Here is a 20,265-nt window from a genome sequence, read left to right on the forward strand (position 1 = left end):
GAAAGCAGCAAGGATGCAGTGAGGTTTATGTTTCCTGGTGTCAACCTGTATTATTTCAGTGGACATTGTAATGAGGATGCATCTTGCTGCCTTTCCAATGAAGCAAGTTTTAATCAGTAATAGGTGAAAAACCATTCCTACAAAGGTGTTAATCAGAGACTTGGCTTTGTGGACACTTTTCAAAGAGCAAATGTGTTAGCAAAAAAATAAAGCCATAAAATGGAGAGCTGATTAATCACTCAATTGGATTTCTCTGCCTGCATAATTTTTTTTCTCTGCAACCCCATGCTAAATTGTGCTTCCTGTTTTTTATAAAATGACTTAATCAAATCTGACTCTGATTGCATCAGAGAAGGCCAGGTACCCTACACTATAAGAGGTGGTTTAAAATTTTGACTTGTCTACTTAAAGATCACCAAAATTTGATCACACGGTCAATAACATCCCTGGGTGGGATTGAAACGCCAACCTTTAGGTTAACAGCTGAATGCGCTTACCGATTGCGCCACAGAGACAGCTTGCAAAAGCATGTACTGACAAAGGCTAAAAAGCATTCATCTAGAAAGTTTCCTAGAAAAAGGTTAAAAAGGCAATAATCTGGAGAGTTTTGCAAGATTTTTCTTCCATTGACCAACGAAGAAACACATTGGTACTTTCACATGATGAGTGAGTACTTCAGGATCTCTGACACTAACATGAGCAGCAGAGTGGCGCAGCGGAAGCGTGCTGGGCCCATAACCCAGAGGTCGATGGATCGAAACCATCCTCTGATATGTGCACTTATTTTTTTGTTAATTAAATTCTTCCAAAACTGGGATTGATATTTTGACTCTTTTATTTTTACTTAAAGTACAATAACTTTTAACATTTTAAATTGTTTTAATAGTATATTGACAGCATTGTTTTCTTTCAGAAATCCACTTAATTTTCTTTACCCTATTACTGAAATGGTAATTGACAAAAACAAGCTACATTGTCACCAGAAGAGCAATGCAAAATGTACAATTGATATTTCAAAATCATCTTTCCAGCTTGTATTTCAATGATGCATTGGGGCAACGATTTTGTGAGAAACATCTTCACCCTTAAAGAAAGATTTTCTTAACTTCTTACCTGTGTGCTGATTAGATATCACCTGGTTTTCACATTAAACAGATTCCCACTTGAGAAAGCAGCAAGGATGCAGTGAGGTTTATGTTTCCTGGTGTCAACCTGTATTATTTCAGTGGACATTGTAATGAGGATGCATCTTGCTGCCTTTCCAATGAAGCAAGTTTTAATCAGTAATAGGTGAAAAACCATTCCTACAAAGGTGTTAATCAGAGACTTGGCTTTGTGGACACTTTTCAAAGAGCAAATGTGTTAGCATAAAAATAAAGCCATAAAATGGAGAGCTGATTAATCACTCAATTGGATTTCTCTGCCTGCATAATTTTTTTTTCTCTGCAACCCCATGCTAAATTGTGCTTCCTGTTTCTTATAAAATGATTTAATCAAATCTGACTCTGATTGCATTAGAGAAGGCCAGGTACCCTACACTATAAGAGGTGGTTTGAAATTTTGACTTGTCTACTTAAAGATCACCAAAATTTGATCACACGGTCAATAACATCCCTGGGTGGGATTTAACCACCAACCTTTAGGTTAACAGCCAAATGCGCTTACCGATTGCGCCACAGAGACAGCTTGCAAAAGCATGTACTGACAAAGGCTAAAAAGCATTCATCTAGAAAGTTTCCTAGAAAAAGGTTAAAAAGGCAATAATCTGGAGAGTTTTGCAAGATTTTTCTTCCATTGACCAACGAAGAAACACATTGGTACTTTCATATGATGAGTGAGTACTTCAGGATCTCTGACACTAACATGAGCAGCAGAGTGGCGCAGCGGAAGCGTGCTGGGCCCATAACCCAGAGGTCAATGGATCGAAACCATCCTCTGCTATGTGCATTTATTTTTTTGTTAATTAAATTCTTCCAAAACTGGGATTGATATTTTGACTCTTTTATTTTTACTTAAAGTACAATAACTTTTAACATTTTAATTTGTTTTAATAGTATATTGACAGCATTGTTTTCTTTCAGAAATCCACTTAATTTTCTTTACCCTATTACTAAAATGGTAATTGACAAAAACAAGCTACATTGTCACCAGAAGAGCAATGCAAAATGTACAATTGATATTTCAAAATCATCTTTCCAGCTTGAATTTCAATGATGCATTGGGGCAACGATTTTGTGAGAAACATCTTCACCCTTAAAGAAAGATTTTCTTAACTTCTTACCTGTGTGCTGATTAGATATCACCTGGTTTTCACATTAAACAGATTCCCACTTGAGAAAGCAGCAAGGATGCAGTGAGGTTTATGTTTCCTGGTGTCAACCTGTATTATTTCAGTGGACATTGTAATGAGGATGCATCTTGCTGCCTTTCCAATGAAGCAAGTTTTAATCAGTAATAGGTGAAAAACCATTCCTACAAAGGTATTAATCAGAGACTTGGCTTTGTGGACACTTTTCAGAGAGCAAATGTGTTAGCATAAAAATAAAGCCATAAAATGGAGAGCTGATTAATCACTCAATTGGATTTCTCTGCCTGCATATTTTTTTTTCTCTGCAACCCCATGCTAAATTGTGCTTCCTGTTTTTTTATAAAATGACTTAATCAAATCTGACTCTGATTGCATCAGAGAAGGCCAGATACCCTACACTATAAGAGGTGGTTTGAAATTTTGACTTGTCTACTTAAAGATCACCAAAATTTGATCACACGGTCAATTACGTCCCTGGGTGGGATTGAACCACCAACCTTTCGATTAACAGCCGAATGCGCTAACAGATTGCGCCACAGAGACAGCTTGCAAAAGCATGTACTGACAAAGGCTAAAAAGCATTAATCTAGAAAGTTTCCTAGAAAAAGGTTAAAAAGGCAATAATCTGGAGAGTTTTGCAAGATTTTTCTTCCATTGACCAATGAAGAAACACATTGGTACTTTCACATGATGAGTGAGTACTTCATGATCTCAGACACTTACATGAGCAGCAGAGTGGCGCAGCGGAAGCGTGCTGGGCCCATAACCAAGAGGTCGATGGATCGAAACCATCCTCTGCTATGTGCACTTATTTTTTTGTTAATTAAATTCTTCCAAAACTGGGATTGATATTTTGACTCTTTTATTTTTACTTAAATTACAATAACTTTTAACATTTTAATTTGTTTTAATAGTATATTGACAGCATTGTTTTCTTTCAGAAATCCACTTAATTTTCTTTACCCTATTACTGAAATGGTAATTGACAAAAACAAGCTACATTGTCACCAGAAGAGCAATGCAAAATGTACAATTGATATTTCAAAATCATCTTTCCAGCTTGAATTTCAATGATGCATTGGGGCAACGATTTTGTGAGAAACATCTTTACCCTTAAATAAAGATTTTCTTAACTTCTTACCTGTGTGCTGATTAGATATCACCTGGTTTTCACATTAAACAGATTCCCACTTGAGAAAGCAGCAAGGATGCAGTGAGGTTTATGTTTCCTGGTGTCAACCTGTATTATTTCAGTGGACATTGTAATGAGGATGCATCTTGCTGCCTTTCCAATGAAGCAAGTTTTAATCAGTAATAGGTGAAAAACCATTCCTACAAAGGTGTTAATCAGAGACTTGGCTTTGTGGACACTTTTCAGAGAGCAAATGTGTTAGCATAAAAATAAAGCCATAAAATGGAGAGCTGATTAATCACTCAATTGGATTTCTCTGCCTGCATAATTTTTTTTCTCTGCAACCCCATGCTAAATTGTGCTTCCTGTTTTTTATAAAATGACTTAATCAAATCTGACTCTGATTGCATCAGAGAAGGCCAGGTACCCTACACTATAAGAGGTGGTTTGAAATTTTGACTTGTCTACTTAAAGATCACCAAAATTTGATCACACGGTCAATAACATCCCTGGGTGGGATTGAACCACCAACCTTTAGGTTAATAGCCGAATGCGCTTACCGATTGTGCCACAGAGACTGCTTGCAAAAGCATGTACTGACAAAGGCTAAAAAGCATTCATCTAGAAAGTTTCCTAGAAAAAGGTTAAAAAGGCAATAATCTGGAGAGTTTTGCAAGATTTTTCTTCCATTGACCAACGAAGAAACACATTGGTACTTTCACATGATGAGTGAGTACTTCAGGATCTCTTACACTTACATGAGCAGCAGAGTGGCGCAGCGGAAGCGTGCTGGGCCCATAACCCAGAGGTCGATGGATCGAAACCATCCTCTGCTATGTGCACTTATTTTTTTGTTAATTAAATTCTTCCAAAACTGGGATTGATATTTTGACTCTTTTATTTTAACTTAAAGTACAATAACTTTTAACATTTTCATGTGTTTTAATAGTATATTGACAGCAATGTTTTCTTTCAGAAATCCACTTAATTTTCTTTACCCTATTACTGAAATGGTAATTGACAAAAACAAGCTACATTGTCACCAGAAGAGCAATGCAAAATGTACAATTGATATTTCAAAATCATCTTTCCAGCTTGAATTTCAATGATGCATTGGGGCAACGATTTTGTGAGAAACATCTTCAACCTTAAAGAAAGATTTTCTTAACTTCTTACCTGTGTGCTGATTAGATATCACCTGGTTTTCACATTAAACAGATTCCCACTTGAGAAAGCAGCAAGGATGCAGTGAGGTTTATGTTTCCTGGTGTCAACCTGTATTATTTCAGTGGACATTGTAATGAGGATGCATCTTGCTGCCTTTCCAATGAAGCAAGTTTTAATCAGTAATAGGTGAAAAACCATTCCTACAAAGGTATTAATCAGAGACTTGGCTTTGTGGACACTTTTCAGAGAGCAAATGTGTTAGCATAAAAATAAAGCCATAAAATGGAGAGCTGATTAATCACTCAATTGGATTTCTCTGCCTGCATAATTTTTTTTCTCTGCAACCCCATGCTAAATTGTGCTTCCTGTTTTTTATAAAATGACTTAATCAAATCTGACTCTGATTGCATCAGAGAAGGCCAGATACCCTACACTATAAGAGGTGGTTTGAAATTTTGACTTGTCTACTTAAAGATCACCAAAATTTGATCACACGGTCAATTACGTCCCTGGGTGGGATTGAACCACCAACCTTTCGGTTAACAGCCGAATGCGCTAACAGATTGCACTACAGAGACAGCTTGCAAAAGCATGTACTGACAAAGGCTAAAAAGCATTAATCTAGAAAGTTTCCTAGAAAAAGGTTAAAAAGGCAATAATCTGGAGAGTTTTGCAAGATTTTTCTTCCATTGACCAATGAAGAAACACATTGGTACTTTCACATGATGAGTGAGTACTTCATGATCTCGGACACTTACATGAGCAGCAGAGTGGCGCAGCGGAAGCGTGCTGGGCCCATAACCCAGAGGTCGATGAATCGAAACCATCCTCTGCTATGTGCACTTATTTTTTTGTTAATTAAATTCTTCCAAAACTGGGATTGATATTTTGACTCTTTTATTTTTACTTAAATTACAATAACTTTTAACATTTTAATTTGTTTTAATAGTATATTGACAGCATTGTTTTCTTTCAGAAATCCACTTAATTTTCTTTACCCTATTACTGAAATGGTAATTGACAAAAACAAGCTACATTGTCACCAGAAGAGCAATGCAAAATGTACAATTGATATTTCAAAATCATCTTTCCAGCTTGAATTTCAATGATGCATTGGGGCAACGATTTTGTGAGAAACATCTTCACCCTTAAATAAAGATTTTCTTAACTTCTTACCTGTGTGCTGATTAGATATCACCTGGTTTTCACATTAAACAGATTCCCACTTGAGAAAGCAGCAAGGATGCAGTGAGGTTTATGTTTCCTGGTGTCAACCTGTATTATTTCAGTGGACATTGTAATGAGGATGCATCTTGCTGCCTTTCCAATGAAGCAAGTTTTAATCAGTAATAGGTGAAAAACCATTCCTACAAAGGTGTTAATCAGAGACTTGGCTTTGTGGATACTTTTCAGAGAGCAAATGTGTTAGCATAAAAATAAAGCCATAAAATGGAGAGCTGATTAATCACTCAGTTGGATTTCTCTGCCTGCATAATTTTTTTTCTCTGCAACCCCATGCTAAATTGTGCTTCCTGTTTTTTATAAAATGACTTAATCAAATCTGACTCTGATTGCATCAGAGAAGGCCAGGTACCCTACACTATAAGAGGTGGTTTGAAATTTTGACTTGTCTACTTAAAGATCACCAAAATTTGATCACACGGTCAATAACATCCCTGGGTGGGATTGAACCGCCAACCTTTAGGTTAACAGCTGAATGCGCTTACCGATTGTGCCACAGAGACAGCTTGCAAAAGCATGTACTGACAAAGGCTAAAAAGCATTCATCTAGAAAGTTTCCTAGAAAAAGGTTAAAAAGGCAATAATCGGGAGAGTTTTGCAAGATTTTTCTTCCATTGACCAACGAAGAAACACATTGGTACTTTCACATGATGAGTGAGTACTTCAGGATCTCTGACACTAACATGAGCAGCAGAGTGGCGCAGCGGAAGCGTGCTGGGCCCATAACCCAGAGGTCGATGGATCGAAACCATCCTCTGCTATGTGCACTTATTTTTTTGTTAATTAAATTCTTCCAAAACTGGGATTGATATTTTGACTCTTTTATTTTTACTTAAAGTACAATAACTTTTAACATTTTAATTTGTTTTAATAGTATATTGACAGCATTGTTTTCTTTCAGAAATCCACTTAATTTTCTTTACCCTATTACTGAAATGGTAATTGACAAAAACAAGCTACATTGTCACCAGAAGAGCAATGCAAAATGTACAATTGATATTTCAAAATCATCTTTCCAGCTTGAATTTCAATGATGCATTGGGGCAACGATTTTGTGAGAAACATCTTCACCCTTAAATAAAGATTTTCTTAACTTCTTACCTGTGTGCTGATTAGATATCACCTGGTTTTCACATTAAACAGATTCCCACTTGAGAAAGCAGCAAGGATGCAGTGAGGTTTATGTTTCCTGGTGTCAACCTGTATTATTTCAGTGGACATTGTAATGAGGATGCATCTTGCTGCCTTTCCAATGAAGCAAGTTTTAATCAGTAATAGGTGAAAAACCATTCCTACAAAGGTGTTAATCAGAGACTTGGCTTTGTGGACACTTTTCAGAGAACAAATGTGTTAGCATAAAAATAAAGCCATAAAATGGAGAGCTGATTAATCACTCAATTGGATTTCTCTGCCTGCATAATTTTTTTTCTCTGCAACCCCATGCTAAAATGTGCTTCCTGTTTTTTATAAAATGACTTAATCAAATCTGACTCTGATTGCATCAGAGAAGGCCAGGTACCCTACACTATAAGAGGTGGTTTGAAATTTTGACTTGTCTACTTAAAGATCACCAAAATTTGATCACACGGTCAATAACATCCCTGGGTGGGATTGAACCACCAACCTTTAGGTTAGCAGCCAAATGCGCTTACCAATTGCGCCACAGAGACAGCTTGCAAAAGCATGTACTGACAAAGGCTAAAAAGCATTCATCTAGAAAGTTTCCTAGAAAAAGGTTAAAAAGGCAATAATCTGGAGAGTTTTGCAAGATTTTTCTTCCATTGACAAACGAAAAAACACATTGGTACTTTCACATGATGAGTGAGTACTTCAGGATCTCTGACACTAACATGAGCAGCAGAGTGGCGCAGCGGAAGCGTGCTGGGCCCATAACCCAGAGGTCGATGGATCGAAACCATCCTCTGCTATGTGCACTTATTTTTTTGTTAATTAAATTCTTCCAAAACTGGGATTGATATTTTGACTCTTTTATTTTTACTTAAAGTACAATAACTTTTAACATTTTAATTTGTTTTAATAGTATATTGACAGCATTGTTTTCTTTCAGAAATCCACTTAATTTTCTTTACCCTATTACTGAAATGGTAATTTACAAAAACAAGCTACATTGTCACCAGAAGAGCAATGCAAAATGTACAATTGATATTTCAAAATCATCTTTCCAGCTTGAATTTCAATGATGCATTGGGGCAACGATTTTGTGAGAAACATCTTCACCCTTAAATAAAGATTTTCTTAACTTCTTACCTGTGTGCTGATTAGATATCACCTGGTTTTCACATTAAACAGATTCCCACTTGAGAAAGCAGCAAGGATGCAGTGAGGTTTATGTTTCCTGGTGTCAACCTGTATTATTTCAGTGGACATTGTAATGAGGATGCATCTTGCTGCCTTTCTAATGAAGCAAGTTTTAATCAGTAATAGGTGAAAAACCATTCCTACAAAGGTGTTAATCAGAGACTTGGCTTTGTGGACACTTTTCAGAGAGCAAATGTGTTAACATAAAAATAAAGCCATAAAATGGAGAGCTGATTAATCACTCAATTGGATTTCTCTGCCTGCATAATTTTTTTTCTCTGCAACCCCATGCTAAATTGTGCTTCCTGTTTTTTATAAAATGACTTAATCAAATCTGACTCTGATTGCATCAGAGAAGGCCAGGTACCCTACACTATAAGAGGTGGTTTGAAATGTTGACCTGTCTACTTAAAGATCACCAAAATTTGATCACAAGGTCTATTACGTCCCTGGGTGGGATTGAACCACCAACCTTTAGGTTAACAGCCGAACGTGCTAAACAATTGCACCACAGAGATAGCTTGCAAAAGCATGTATTGACAAAGTCTAAAAAGCATTCATCTAGAAAGTTTCCAAGAAAAAGGTTAAAAAGGCAATAATCTGGAGAGTTTTGCAAGATTTTTCTTCCATTGACCAACTAAGAAACACATTGGTACTTTCACATGATGAGTGAGATACTTCAGGATCTCTTACACTTACATGAGCAGCAGAGTGGCGCAGCGGAAGCGTGCTGGGCCCATAACCAAGAGGTCGATGGATCGAAACCATCCTCTGCTATGTGCACTTATTTTTTTGTTAATTAAATTCTTCCAAAACTGGGATTGATATTTTGACTCTTTTATTTTTACTTAAATTACAATAACTTTTAACATTTTAATTTGTTTTAATAGTATATTGACAGCATTGTTTTCTTTCAGAAATCCACTTAATTTTCTTTACCCTATTACTGAAATGGTAATTGACAAAAACAAGCTACATTGTCACCAGAAGAGCAATGCAAAATGTACAATTGATATTTCAAAATCATCTTTCCAGCTTGAATTTCAATGATGCATTGGGGCAACGATTTTGTGAGAAACATCTTCACCCTTAAATAAAGATTTTCTTAACTTCTTACCTGTGTGCTGATTAGATATCACCTGGTTTTCACATTAAACAGATTCCCACTTGAGAAAGCAGCAAGGATGCAGTGAGGTTTATGTTTCCTGGTGTCAACCTGTATTATTTCAGTGGACATTGTAATGAGGATGCATCTTGCTGCCTTTCCAATGAAGCAAGTTTTAATCAGTAATAGGTGAAAAACCATTCCTACAAAGGTGTTAATCAGAGACTTGGCTTTGTGGACACTTTTCAGAGAGCAAATGTGTTAGCATAAAAATAAAGCCATAAAATGGAGAGCTGATTAATCACTCAGTTGGATTTCTCTGCCTGCATAATTTTTTTTCTCTGCAACCCCATGCTAAATTGTGCTTCCTGTTTTTTATAAAATGACTTAATCAAATCTGACTCTGATTGCATCAGAGAAGGCCAGGTACCCTACACTATAAGAGGTGGTTTGAAATTTTGACTTGTCTACTTAAAGATCACCAAAATTTGATCACACGGTCAATAACATCCCTGGGTGGGATTGAACCGCCAACCTTTAGGTTAACAGCTGAATGCGCTTACCGATTGTGCCACAGAGACAGCTTGCAAAAGCATGTACTGACAAAGGCTAAAAAGCATTCATCTAGAAAGTTTCCTAGAAAAAGGTTAAAAAGGCAATAATCTGGAGAGTTTTGCAAGATTTTTCTTCCATTGACCAACGAAGAAACACATTGGTACTTTCACATGATGAGTGAGTACTTCAGGATCTCTGACACTAACATGAGCAGCAGAGTGGCGCAGCGGAAGCGTGCTGGGCCCATAACCCAGAGGTCGATGGATCGAAACCATCCTCTGCTATGTGCACTTATTTTTTTGTTAATTAAATTCTTCCAAAACTGGGATTGATATTTTGACTCTTTTATTTTTACTTAAAGTACAATAACTTTTAACATTTTAATTTGTTTTAATAGTATATTGACAGCATTGTTTTCTTTCAGAAATCCACTTAATTTTCTTTACCCTATTACTGAAATGGTAATTGACAAAAACAAGCTACATTGTCACCAGAAGAGCAATGCAAAATGTACAATTGATATTTCAAAATCATCTTTCCAGCTTGAATTTCAATGATGCATTGGGGCAACGATTTTGTGAGAAACATCTTCACCCTTAAATAAAGATTTTCTTAACTTCTTACCTGTGTGCTGATTAGATATCACCTGGTTTTCACATTAAACAGATTCCCACTTGAGAAAGCAGCAAGGATGCAGTGAGGTTTATGTTTCCTGGTGTCAACCTGTATTATTTCAGTGGACATTGTAATGAGGATGCATCTTGCTGCCTTTCCAATGAAGCAAGTTTTAATCAGTAATAGGTGAAAAACCATTCCTACAAAGGTGTTAATCAGAGACTTGGCTTTGTGGACACTTTTCAGAGAACAAATGTGTTAGCATAAAAATAAAGCCATAAAATGGAGAGCTGATTAATCACTCAATTGGATTTCTCTGCCTGCATAATTTTTTTTCTCTGCAACCCCATGCTAAAATGTGCTTCCTGTTTTTTATAAAATGACTTAATCAAATCTGACTCTGATTGCATCAGAGAAGGCCAGGTACCCTACACTATAAGAGGTGGTTTGAAATTTTGACTTGTCTACTTAAAGATCACCAAAATTTGATCACACGGTCAATAACATCCCTGGGTGGGATTGAACCACCAACCTTTAGGTTAGCAGCCAAATGCGCTTACCAATTGCGCCACAGAGACAGCTTGCAAAAGCATGTACTGACAAAGGCTAAAAAGCATTCATCTAGAAAGTTTCCTAGAAAAAGGTTAAAAAGGCAATAATCTGGAGAGTTTTGCAAGATTTTTCTTCCATTGACAAACGAAAAAACACATTGGTACTTTCACATGATGAGTGAGTACTTCAGGATCTCTGACACTAACATGAGCAGCAGAGTGGCGCAGCGGAAGCGTGCTGGGCCCATAACCCAGAGGTCGATGGATCGAAACCATCCTCTGCTATGTGCACTTATTTTTTTGTTAATTAAATTCTTCCAAAACTGGGATTGATATTTTGACTCTTTTATTTTTACTTAAAGTACAATAACTTTTAACATTTTAATTTGTTTTAATAGTATATTGACAGCATTGTTTTCTTTCAGAAATCCACTTAATTTTCTTTACCCTATTACTGAAATGGTAATTTACAAAAACAAGCTACATTGTCACCAGAAGAGCAATGCAAAATGTACAATTGATATTTCAAAATCATCTTTCCAGCTTGAATTTCAATGATGCATTGGGGCAACGATTTTGTGAGAAACATCTTCACCCTTAAATAAAGATTTTCTTAACTTCTTACCTGTGTGCTGATTAGATATCACCTGGTTTTCACATTAAACAGATTCCCACTTGAGAAAGCAGCAAGGATGCAGTGAGGTTTATGTTTCCTGGTGTCAACCTGTATTATTTCAGTGGACATTGTAATGAGGATGCATCTTGCTGCCTTTCTAATGAAGCAAGTTTTAATCAGTAATAGGTGAAAAACCATTCCTACAAAGGTGTTAATCAGAGACTTGGCTTTGTGGACACTTTTCAGAGAGCAAATGTGTTAACATAAAAATAAAGCCATAAAATGGAGAGCTGATTAATCACTCAATTGGATTTCTCTGCCTGCATAATTTTTTTTCTCTGCAACCCCATGCTAAATTGTGCTTCCTGTTTTTTATAAAATGACTTAATCAAATCTGACTCTGATTGCATCAGAGAAGGCCAGGTACCCTACACTATAAGAGGTGGTTTGAAATGTTGACCTGTCTACTTAAAGATCACCAAAATTTGATCACAAGGTCTATTACGTCCCTGGGTGGGATTGAACCACCAACCTTTAGGTTAACAGCCGAACGTGCTAAACAATTGCACCACAGAGATAGCTTGCAAAAGCATGTATTGACAAAGGCTAAAAAGCATTCATCTAGAAAGTTTCCAAGAAAAAGGTTAAAAAGGCAATAATCTGGAGAGTTTTGCAAGATTTTTCTTCCATTGACCAACTAAGAAACACATTGGTACTTTCACATGATGAGTGAGATACTTCAGGATCTCTTACACTTACATGAGCAGCAGACTGGCGCAGCGGAAGCGTGCTGGGCCCATAACCAAGAGGTCGATGGATCGAAACCATCCTCTGCTATGTGCACTTATTTTTTTGTTAATTAAATTCTTCCAAAACTGGGATTGATATTTTGACTCTTTTATTTTTACTTAAATTACAATAACTTTTAACATTTTAATTTGTTTTAATAGTATATTGACAGCATTGTTTTCTTTCAGAAATCCACTTAATTTTCTTTACCCTATTACTGAAATGGTAATTGACAAAAACAAGCTACATTGTCACCAGAAGAGCAATGCAAAATGTACAATTGATATTTCAAAATCATCTTTCCAGCTTGAATTTCAATGATGCATTGGGGCAACGATTTTGTGAGAAACATCTTCACCCTTAAATAAAGATTTTCTTAACTTCTTACCTGTGTGCTGATTAGATATCACCTGGTTTTCACATTAAACAGATTCCCACTTGAGAAAGCAGCAAGGATGCAGTGAGGTTTATGTTTCCTGGTGTCAACCTGTATTATTTCAGTGGACATTGTAATGAGGATGCATCTTTCTGCCTTTCCAATGAAGCAAGTTTTAATCAGTAATAGGTGAAAAACCATTCCTACAAAGGTGTTAATCAGAGACTTGGCTTTGTGGACACTTTTCAGAGAGCAAATGTGTTAGCATAAAAATAAAGCCATAAAATGGAGAGCTGATTAATCACTCAGTTGGATTTCTCTGCCTGCATAAGTTTTTTTTCTCTGCAACCCCATGCTAAATTGTGCTTCCTGTTTTTTATAAAATGACTTAATCAAATCTGACTCTGATTGCATCAGAGAAGGCCAGGTACCCTACACTATAAGAGGTGGTTTGAAATTTTGACTTGTCTACTTAAAGATCACCAAAATTTGATCACACGGTCAATAACATCCCTGGGTGGGATTGAACCACCAACTTTTAGGTTAACAGCCGAATGCGCTTACCGATTGCGCCACAGAGACAGCTTGCAAAAGCATGTACTGACAAAGGCTAAAAAGCATTCATCTAGAAAGTTTCCTAGAAAAAGGTTAAAAAGGCAATAATCTGGAGAGTTTTGCAAGATTTTTCTTCCATTGACCAACGAAGAAACACATTGGTACTTTCACATGATGAGTGAGTACTTCAGGATCTCTTACACTTACATGAGCAGCAGAGTGGCGCAGCGGAAGCGTGCTGGGCCCATAACCCAGAGGTCGATGGATCGAAACCATCCTCTGCTATGTGCACTTATTTTTTTGTTAATTAAATTCTTCCAAAACTGGGATTGATATTTGGACTCTTATTTTTACTTAAAGTACAATAACTTTTAACATTTTAATTTGTTTTAATAGTATATTGACAGCATTGTTTTCTTTCAGAAATCCACTTAATTTTCTTTACCCTATTACTGAAATGGTAATTGACAAAAACAAGCTACATTGTCACCAGAAGAGCAATGCAAAATGTACAATTGATATTTCAAAATCATCTTTCCAGCTTGAATTTCAATGATGCATTGGGGCAACGATTTTGTGAGAAACATCTTCACCCTTAAATAAAGATTTTCTTAACTTCTTACCTGTGTGCTGATTAGATATCACCTGGTTTTCACATTAAACAGATTCCCACTTGAGAAAGCAGCAAGGATGCAGTGAGGTTTATGTTTCCTGGTGTCAACCTGTATTATTTCAGTGGACATTGTAATGAGGATGCATCTTGCTGCCTTTCCAATGAAGCAAGTTTTAATCAGTAATAGGTGAAAAACCATTCCTACAAAGGTGTTAATCAGAGACTTGGCTTTGTGGACACTTTTCAGAGAGCAAATGTGTTAGCATAAAAATAAAGCCATAAAATGGAGAGCTGATTAATCACTCAGTTGGATTTCTCTGCCTGCATAATTTTTTTTCTCTGCAACCCCATGCTAAATTGTGCTTCCTGTTTTTTATAAAATGACTTAATCAAATCTGACTCTGATTGCATCAGAGAAGGCCAGGTACCCTACACTATAAGAGGTGGTTTGAAATTTTGACTTGTCTACTTAAAGATCACCAAAATTTGATCACACGGTCAATAACATCCCTGGGTGGGATTGAACCACCAACCTTTAGGTTAACAGCCGAATGCGCTTACCGATTGCGCCACAGAGACAGCTTGCAAAAGCATGTACTGACAAAGGCTAAAAAGCATTCATCTAGAAAGTTTCCTAGAAAAAGGTTAAAAAGGCAATAATCTGGAGAGTTTTGCAAGATTTTTCTTCCATTGACCAACGAAGAAACACATTGGTACTTTCACATGATGAGTGAGTACTTCAGGATCTCTTACACTTACATGAGCAGCAGAGTGGTGCAGCGGAAGCGTGCTGGGCCCATAACCCAGAGGTCGATGGATTGAAACCATCCTCTGCTATGTGCACTTATTTTTTTGTTAATTAAATTCTTCCAAAACTGGGATTGATATTTTGACTCTTTTATTTTTACTTAAAGTACAATAACTTTTAACATTTTAATTTGTTTTAATAGTATATTGACAGCATTGTTTTCTTTCAGAAATCCACTTAATTTTCTTTACCCTATTACTGAAATGGTAATTGACAAAAACAAGTTACATTGTCACCAGAAGAGCAATGCAAAATGTACAATTGATATTTCAAAATCATCTTTCCAGCTTGAATTTCAATGATGCATTGGGGCAACGATTTTGTGAGAAACATCTTCACCCTTAAAGAAAGATTTTCTTAACTTCTTACCTGTGTGCTGATTAGATATCACCTGGTTTTCACATTAAACAGATTCCCACTTGAGAAAGCAGCAAGGATGCAGGGAGGTTTATGTTTCCTGGTGTCAACCTGTATTATTTCAGTGGATATTGTAATGAGGATGCATCTTGCTGCCTTTCCAATGAAGCAAGTTTTAATCAGTAATAGGTGAAAAACCATTCCTACAAAGGTGTTAATCAGAGACTTGGCTTTGTGGACACTTTTCAGAGAGCAAATGTGTTAACATAAAAATAAATCCATAAAATGGAGAGCTGATTAATCACTCAATTGGATTTCTCTGCCTGCATAATTTTTTTTCTCTGCAACCCCATGCTAAATTGTGCTTCCTGTTTTTTATAAAATGACTTAATCAAATCTGACTCTGATTGCATCAGAGAAGGCCAGGTACCCTACACTATAAGAGGTGGTTTGAAATTTTGACCTGTCTACTTAAAGATCACCAAAATTTGATCACAAGGTCAATTTCGTCCCTGGGTGGGATTGAACCACCAACCTTTAGGTTAACAGCCGAACATGCTAACCAATTGCACCACAGAGACAGCTTGCAAAAGCATGTATTGACAAAGGCTAAAAAGCATTCATCTAGAAAGTTTCCAAGAAAAAGGTTAAAAAGGCAATAATCTGGAGAGTTTTGCAAGATTTTTCTTCCATTGACCAACTAAGAAACACATTGGTACTTTCACATGATGAGTGAGATACTTCAGGATCTCTGACACTTACATGAGCAGCAGAGTGGCGCAGCGGAAGCGTGCTGGGCCCACAACCCAGAGGTCGATGGATCGAAACCATCCTCTGCTATGTGCACTTATTTTTTTGTTAATTAAATTCTTCCAAAACTGGGATTTATATTTTGACTCTTTTATTTTAACTTAAAGTACAATAACTTTTAACATTTTAATTTGTTTTAATAGTATATTGACAGCATTGTTTTCTTTCAGAAATCAACTTAATTTTCTTTACCCTATTACTGAAATGGTAATTGACAAAAACAAGCTACATTGTCACCAGAAGAGCATTGCAAAATGTACAATTGATATTTCAAAATCATCTTTCCTGCTTGAATTTCAATGATGCATTGGGGCAACGATTTTGTGAGAAACATCTTCACCCTTAAAGAAAGATTTTCTTAACTTCTTACCTGTGTGCTGATTAGATATCACCTGGTTTTCACATTAAACAGATTCCCACTTGAGAAAGCAGCAAGGATGCAGTGAGGTTTATGTTTCCTGGTGTCAACCTGTATTATTTCAGTGGACATTGTAATGAGGATGCATCTTGCTGCCTTTCCAATGAAGCAAGTTTTAATCAGTAATAGGTGAAAAACCATTCCTACAAAGGTGTTAATCAGAGACTTGGCTTTGTGGACACTTTTCAAAGAGCAAATGTGTTAGCATAAAAATAAAGCCATAAAATGGAGAGCTGATTAATCACTCAATTGGATTTCTCTGCCTGCATGATTTTTTTTCTCTGCAACCCCATGCTAAATTGTGCTTCCTGTTTTTTATAAAATGACTTAATCAAATCTGACTCTGATTGCATCAGAGAAGGCCATTTACCCTACACTATAAGAGGTGGTTTGAAATTTTGACTTGTCTACTTAAAGATCACCAAAACTCGATCACACGGTCAATAACATCCTTGGGTGGGATTGAACCACCAACCTTTAGGTTAACAGCCGAATGCGCTTACCGATTGCGCCACAGAGACAGCTTGCAAAAGAATGTACTGGCAAAGGCTAAAAAGCATTCATCTAGAAAGTTTCCTAGAAAAAGGTTAAAAAGGCAATAATCTGGAGAGTTTTGCAAGATTTTTCTTCCATTGACCAACTAAGAAACACATTGGTACTTTCACATGATGAGTGAGATACTTCAGGATCTCTGACACTTACATGAGCAGCAGAGTGGCGCAGCGGAAGCGTGCTGGGCCCACAACCCAGAGGTCGATGGATCGAAACCATCCTCTGCTATGTGCACTTATTTTTTTGTTAATTAAATTCTTCCAAAACTGGGATTTATATTTTGACTCTTTTATTTTTACTTAAAGTACAATAACTTTTAACATTTTAATTTGTTTTAATAGTATATTGACAGCATTGTTTTCTTTCAGAAATCAACTTAATTTTCTTTACCCTATTACTGAAATGGTAATTGACAAAAACAAGCTACATTGTCACCAGAAGAGCAATGCAAAATGTACAATTGATATTTCAAAATCATCTTTCCAGCTTGAATTTCAATGATGCATTGGGGCAACGATTTTGTGAGAAACATCTTCACCCTTAAAGAAAGATTTTCTTAACTTCTTACCTGTGTGCTGATTAGATATCACCTGGTTTTCACATTAAACAGATTCCCACTTGAGAAAGCAGCAAGGATGCAGTGAGGTTTATGTTTCCTGGTGTCAACCTGTATTATTTCAGTGGACATTGTAATGAGGATGCATCTTGCTGCCTTTCCAATGAAGCAAGTTTTAATCAGTAATAGGTGAAAAACCATTCCTAGAAAGGTGTTAATCAGAGACTTGGCTTTGTGGACACTTTTCAAAGAGCAAATGTGTTAGCATAAAAATAAAGCCATAAAATGGAGAGCTGATTAATCACTCAATTGGATTTCTCTGCCTGCATAATTTTTTTTCTCTGCAACCCCATGCTAAATTGTGCTTCCTGTTTTTTATAAAATGACTTAATCAAATCTGACTATGATTGCATCAGAGAAGGCCAGGTACCCTACACTATAAGAGGTGGTTTGAAATTTTGACTTGTCTACTTAAAGATCACCAAAATTTGATCACAAGGTCAATTACGTCCCCGGGTGGGATTGAACCACCAACCTTTCCGTTAACAGCCGAATGCGCTAACCGATTGCGCCACAGAGACAGTTTGCAAAAGCATGTACTGACAAAGGCTAAAAAGCATTCATCTAGAAAGTTTCCTAGAAAAAGTTTAAAAAGGCAATAATCTGGAGAGTTTTGCAAGATTTTTCTTCCATTGACCAACGAAGAAACACATTGGTACTTTCACATGATGAGTGAGTACTTCAGGATCTCTGACACTTACATGAGCAGCAGAGTGGCGCAGCGGAAGCGTGCTGGGCCCATAACCCAGAGGTCGGTGGATCGAAACCATCCTCTGCTATGTGCACTTATTTTTTTGTTAATTATATTCTTCCAAAACTGGAATTGATATTTTGGCTCTTTTATTTTTACTTAAAGTACAATAACTTTTAACATTTTAATTTGTTTTAATAGTTTATTGACAGCATTGTTTTCTTTCAGAAATCCACTTAATTTTCTTTACCCTATTACTGAAATGGTAATTGACAAAAACAAGCTACATTGTCACCAGAAGAGCAATGCAAAATGTACAATTGATATTTCAAAATCATCTTTCCAGCTTGAATTTCAATGATGCATTGGGGCAACGATTTTGTGAGAAACATCTTCACCCTTAAAGAAAGATTTTCTTAACTTCTTACCTGTGTGCTGATTAGATATCACCTGGTTTTCACATTAAACAGATTCCCACTTGAGAAAGCAGCAAGGATGCAGTGAGGTTTATGTTTCCTGGTGTCAACCTGTATTATTTCAGTGGACATTGTAATGAGGATGCATCTTGCTGCCTTTCCAATGAAGCAAGTTTTAATCAGTAATAGGTGAAAAACCATTCCTACAAAGGTGTTAATCAGAGACTTGGCTTTGTGGACACTTTTCAGAGAGCAAATGTGTTAGCATAAAAATAAAGCCATAAAATGGAGAGCTGATTAATCACTCAATTGGATTTCTCTGCCTGCATAATTTTTTTTCTCTGCAACCCCATGCTAAATTGTGCTTCCTGTTTTTTATAAAATGACTTAATCAAATCTGACTCTGATTGCATCAGAGAAGGCCAGGTACCCTACACTATAAGAGGTGGTTTGAAATTTTGACTTGTCTACTTAAAGATCACCAAAATTTGATCACACGGTCAGTTACGTCCCTGGGTGAGATTGAACCACCAACCTTTCGGTTAACAGCAGAATGCGCTAACCGATTGCGCCACAGAGACAGCTTGCAAAAGCATTTACTGACAAAGGCTAAAAAGCATTCATCTAGAAAGTTTCCTAGAAAAAGGTTAAAAAGGCAATAATCTGGAGAGTTTTGCAAGATTTTTCTTCCATTGACCAACGAAGAAACACATTGGTACTTTCACATGATGAGTGAGTACTTCAGGATCTCTTACACTTACATGAGCAGCAGAGTGGCGCAGCGGAAGCGTGCTGGGCCCATTACCCAGAGGTCGATGGATCGAAACCATCCTTTGCTATGTGCACTTATTTTTTTGTTAATTAAATTCTTCCAAAACTGGGATTGATATTTTGACTCTTTTATTTTTACTTAAAGTACAATAACTTTTAACATTTTAATTTGTTTTAATAGTATATTGACAGCATTGTTTTCTTTCAGAAATCCACTTAATTTTCTTTACCCTATTACTGAAATGGTAATTGACAAAAACAAGCTACATTGTCACCAGAAGAGCAATGCAAAATGTACAATTGATATTTCAAAATCATATTTCCAGCTTGAATTTCAATGATGCATTGGGGCAATGATTTTGTGAGAAACATCTTCACCCTTACATAAAGATTTTCTTAACTTCTTACCTGTGTGCTGATTAGATATCACCTGGTTTTCACATTGAACAGATTCCCACTTGAGAAAGCAGCAAGGATGCAGTGAGGTTTATGTTTCCTGGTGTCAACCTGTATTATTTCAGTGGACATTGTAATGAGGATGCATCTTGCTGCCTTTCCAATGAAGCAAGTTTTAATCAGTAATAGGTGAAAAACCATTCCTACAAAGGTGTTAATCAGAGACTTGGCTTTGTGGACACTTTTCAGAGAGCAAATGTGTTAGCATAAAAATAAAGCCATAAAATGGAGAGCTGATTAATCACTCAATTGGATTTCTCTGCCTGCATAATTTTTTTTCTCTGCAACCCCATTCTAAATTGTGCTTCCTGTTTTTTATAAAATGACTTAATCAAATCTGACTCTGATTGCATCAGAGAAGGCCAGGTACCCTACACTATAAGAGGTGGTTTGAAATTTTGACTTGTCTACTTAAAGATCACCAAAA

General features: G+C 36.5%; 10 non-coding genes across 10 annotated transcripts; 8 read left to right on the plus strand and 2 right to left on the minus strand.

Annotated features, from left to right (window-relative positions):
• Positions 1-4,204: 4,204 nt before the first annotated feature.
• TRNAM-CAU (transfer RNA methionine (anticodon CAU)) lies at positions 4,205-4,276 on the plus strand. Its single transcript has one exon. It is a non-coding gene; the product is annotated as a tRNA-Met (tRNA).
• A 2,262-nt stretch (positions 4,277-6,538) lies between these two features.
• TRNAM-CAU (transfer RNA methionine (anticodon CAU)) lies at positions 6,539-6,610 on the plus strand. The gene has a single exon. It is a non-coding gene; the product is annotated as a tRNA-Met (tRNA).
• Positions 6,611-7,445: 835 nt separating this feature from the next.
• Positions 7,446-7,519, minus strand: TRNAS-GCU (transfer RNA serine (anticodon GCU)). Its single transcript has one exon. It is a non-coding gene; the product is annotated as a tRNA-Ser (tRNA).
• Positions 7,520-7,705: 186 nt separating this feature from the next.
• Positions 7,706-7,777, plus strand: TRNAM-CAU (transfer RNA methionine (anticodon CAU)). Its single transcript has one exon. It is a non-coding gene; the product is annotated as a tRNA-Met (tRNA).
• Positions 7,778-10,040: 2,263 nt separating this feature from the next.
• On the plus strand, positions 10,041-10,112 carry TRNAM-CAU (transfer RNA methionine (anticodon CAU)). Its single transcript has one exon. It is a non-coding gene; the product is annotated as a tRNA-Met (tRNA).
• An 835-nt stretch (positions 10,113-10,947) lies between these two features.
• TRNAS-GCU (transfer RNA serine (anticodon GCU)) lies at positions 10,948-11,021 on the minus strand. The gene has a single exon. It is a non-coding gene; the product is annotated as a tRNA-Ser (tRNA).
• Positions 11,022-11,207: 186 nt separating this feature from the next.
• On the plus strand, positions 11,208-11,279 carry TRNAM-CAU (transfer RNA methionine (anticodon CAU)). The gene has a single exon. It is a non-coding gene; the product is annotated as a tRNA-Met (tRNA).
• Positions 11,280-13,543: 2,264 nt separating this feature from the next.
• On the plus strand, positions 13,544-13,615 carry TRNAM-CAU (transfer RNA methionine (anticodon CAU)). Its single transcript has one exon. It is a non-coding gene; the product is annotated as a tRNA-Met (tRNA).
• Positions 13,616-15,876: 2,261 nt separating this feature from the next.
• TRNAV-CAC (transfer RNA valine (anticodon CAC)) lies at positions 15,877-15,948 on the plus strand. The gene has a single exon. It is a non-coding gene; the product is annotated as a tRNA-Val (tRNA).
• Positions 15,949-17,044: 1,096 nt separating this feature from the next.
• Positions 17,045-17,116, plus strand: TRNAV-CAC (transfer RNA valine (anticodon CAC)). Its single transcript has one exon. It is a non-coding gene; the product is annotated as a tRNA-Val (tRNA).
• The last annotated feature ends 3,149 nt before the right edge of the window (positions 17,117-20,265 follow it).

This window comes from Pseudophryne corroboree, chromosome 4 (assembly GCF_028390025.1).
Source record: "Pseudophryne corroboree isolate aPseCor3 chromosome 4, aPseCor3.hap2, whole genome shotgun sequence".
NCBI lineage: Eukaryota > Metazoa > Chordata > Amphibia > Anura > Myobatrachidae > Pseudophryne > Pseudophryne corroboree.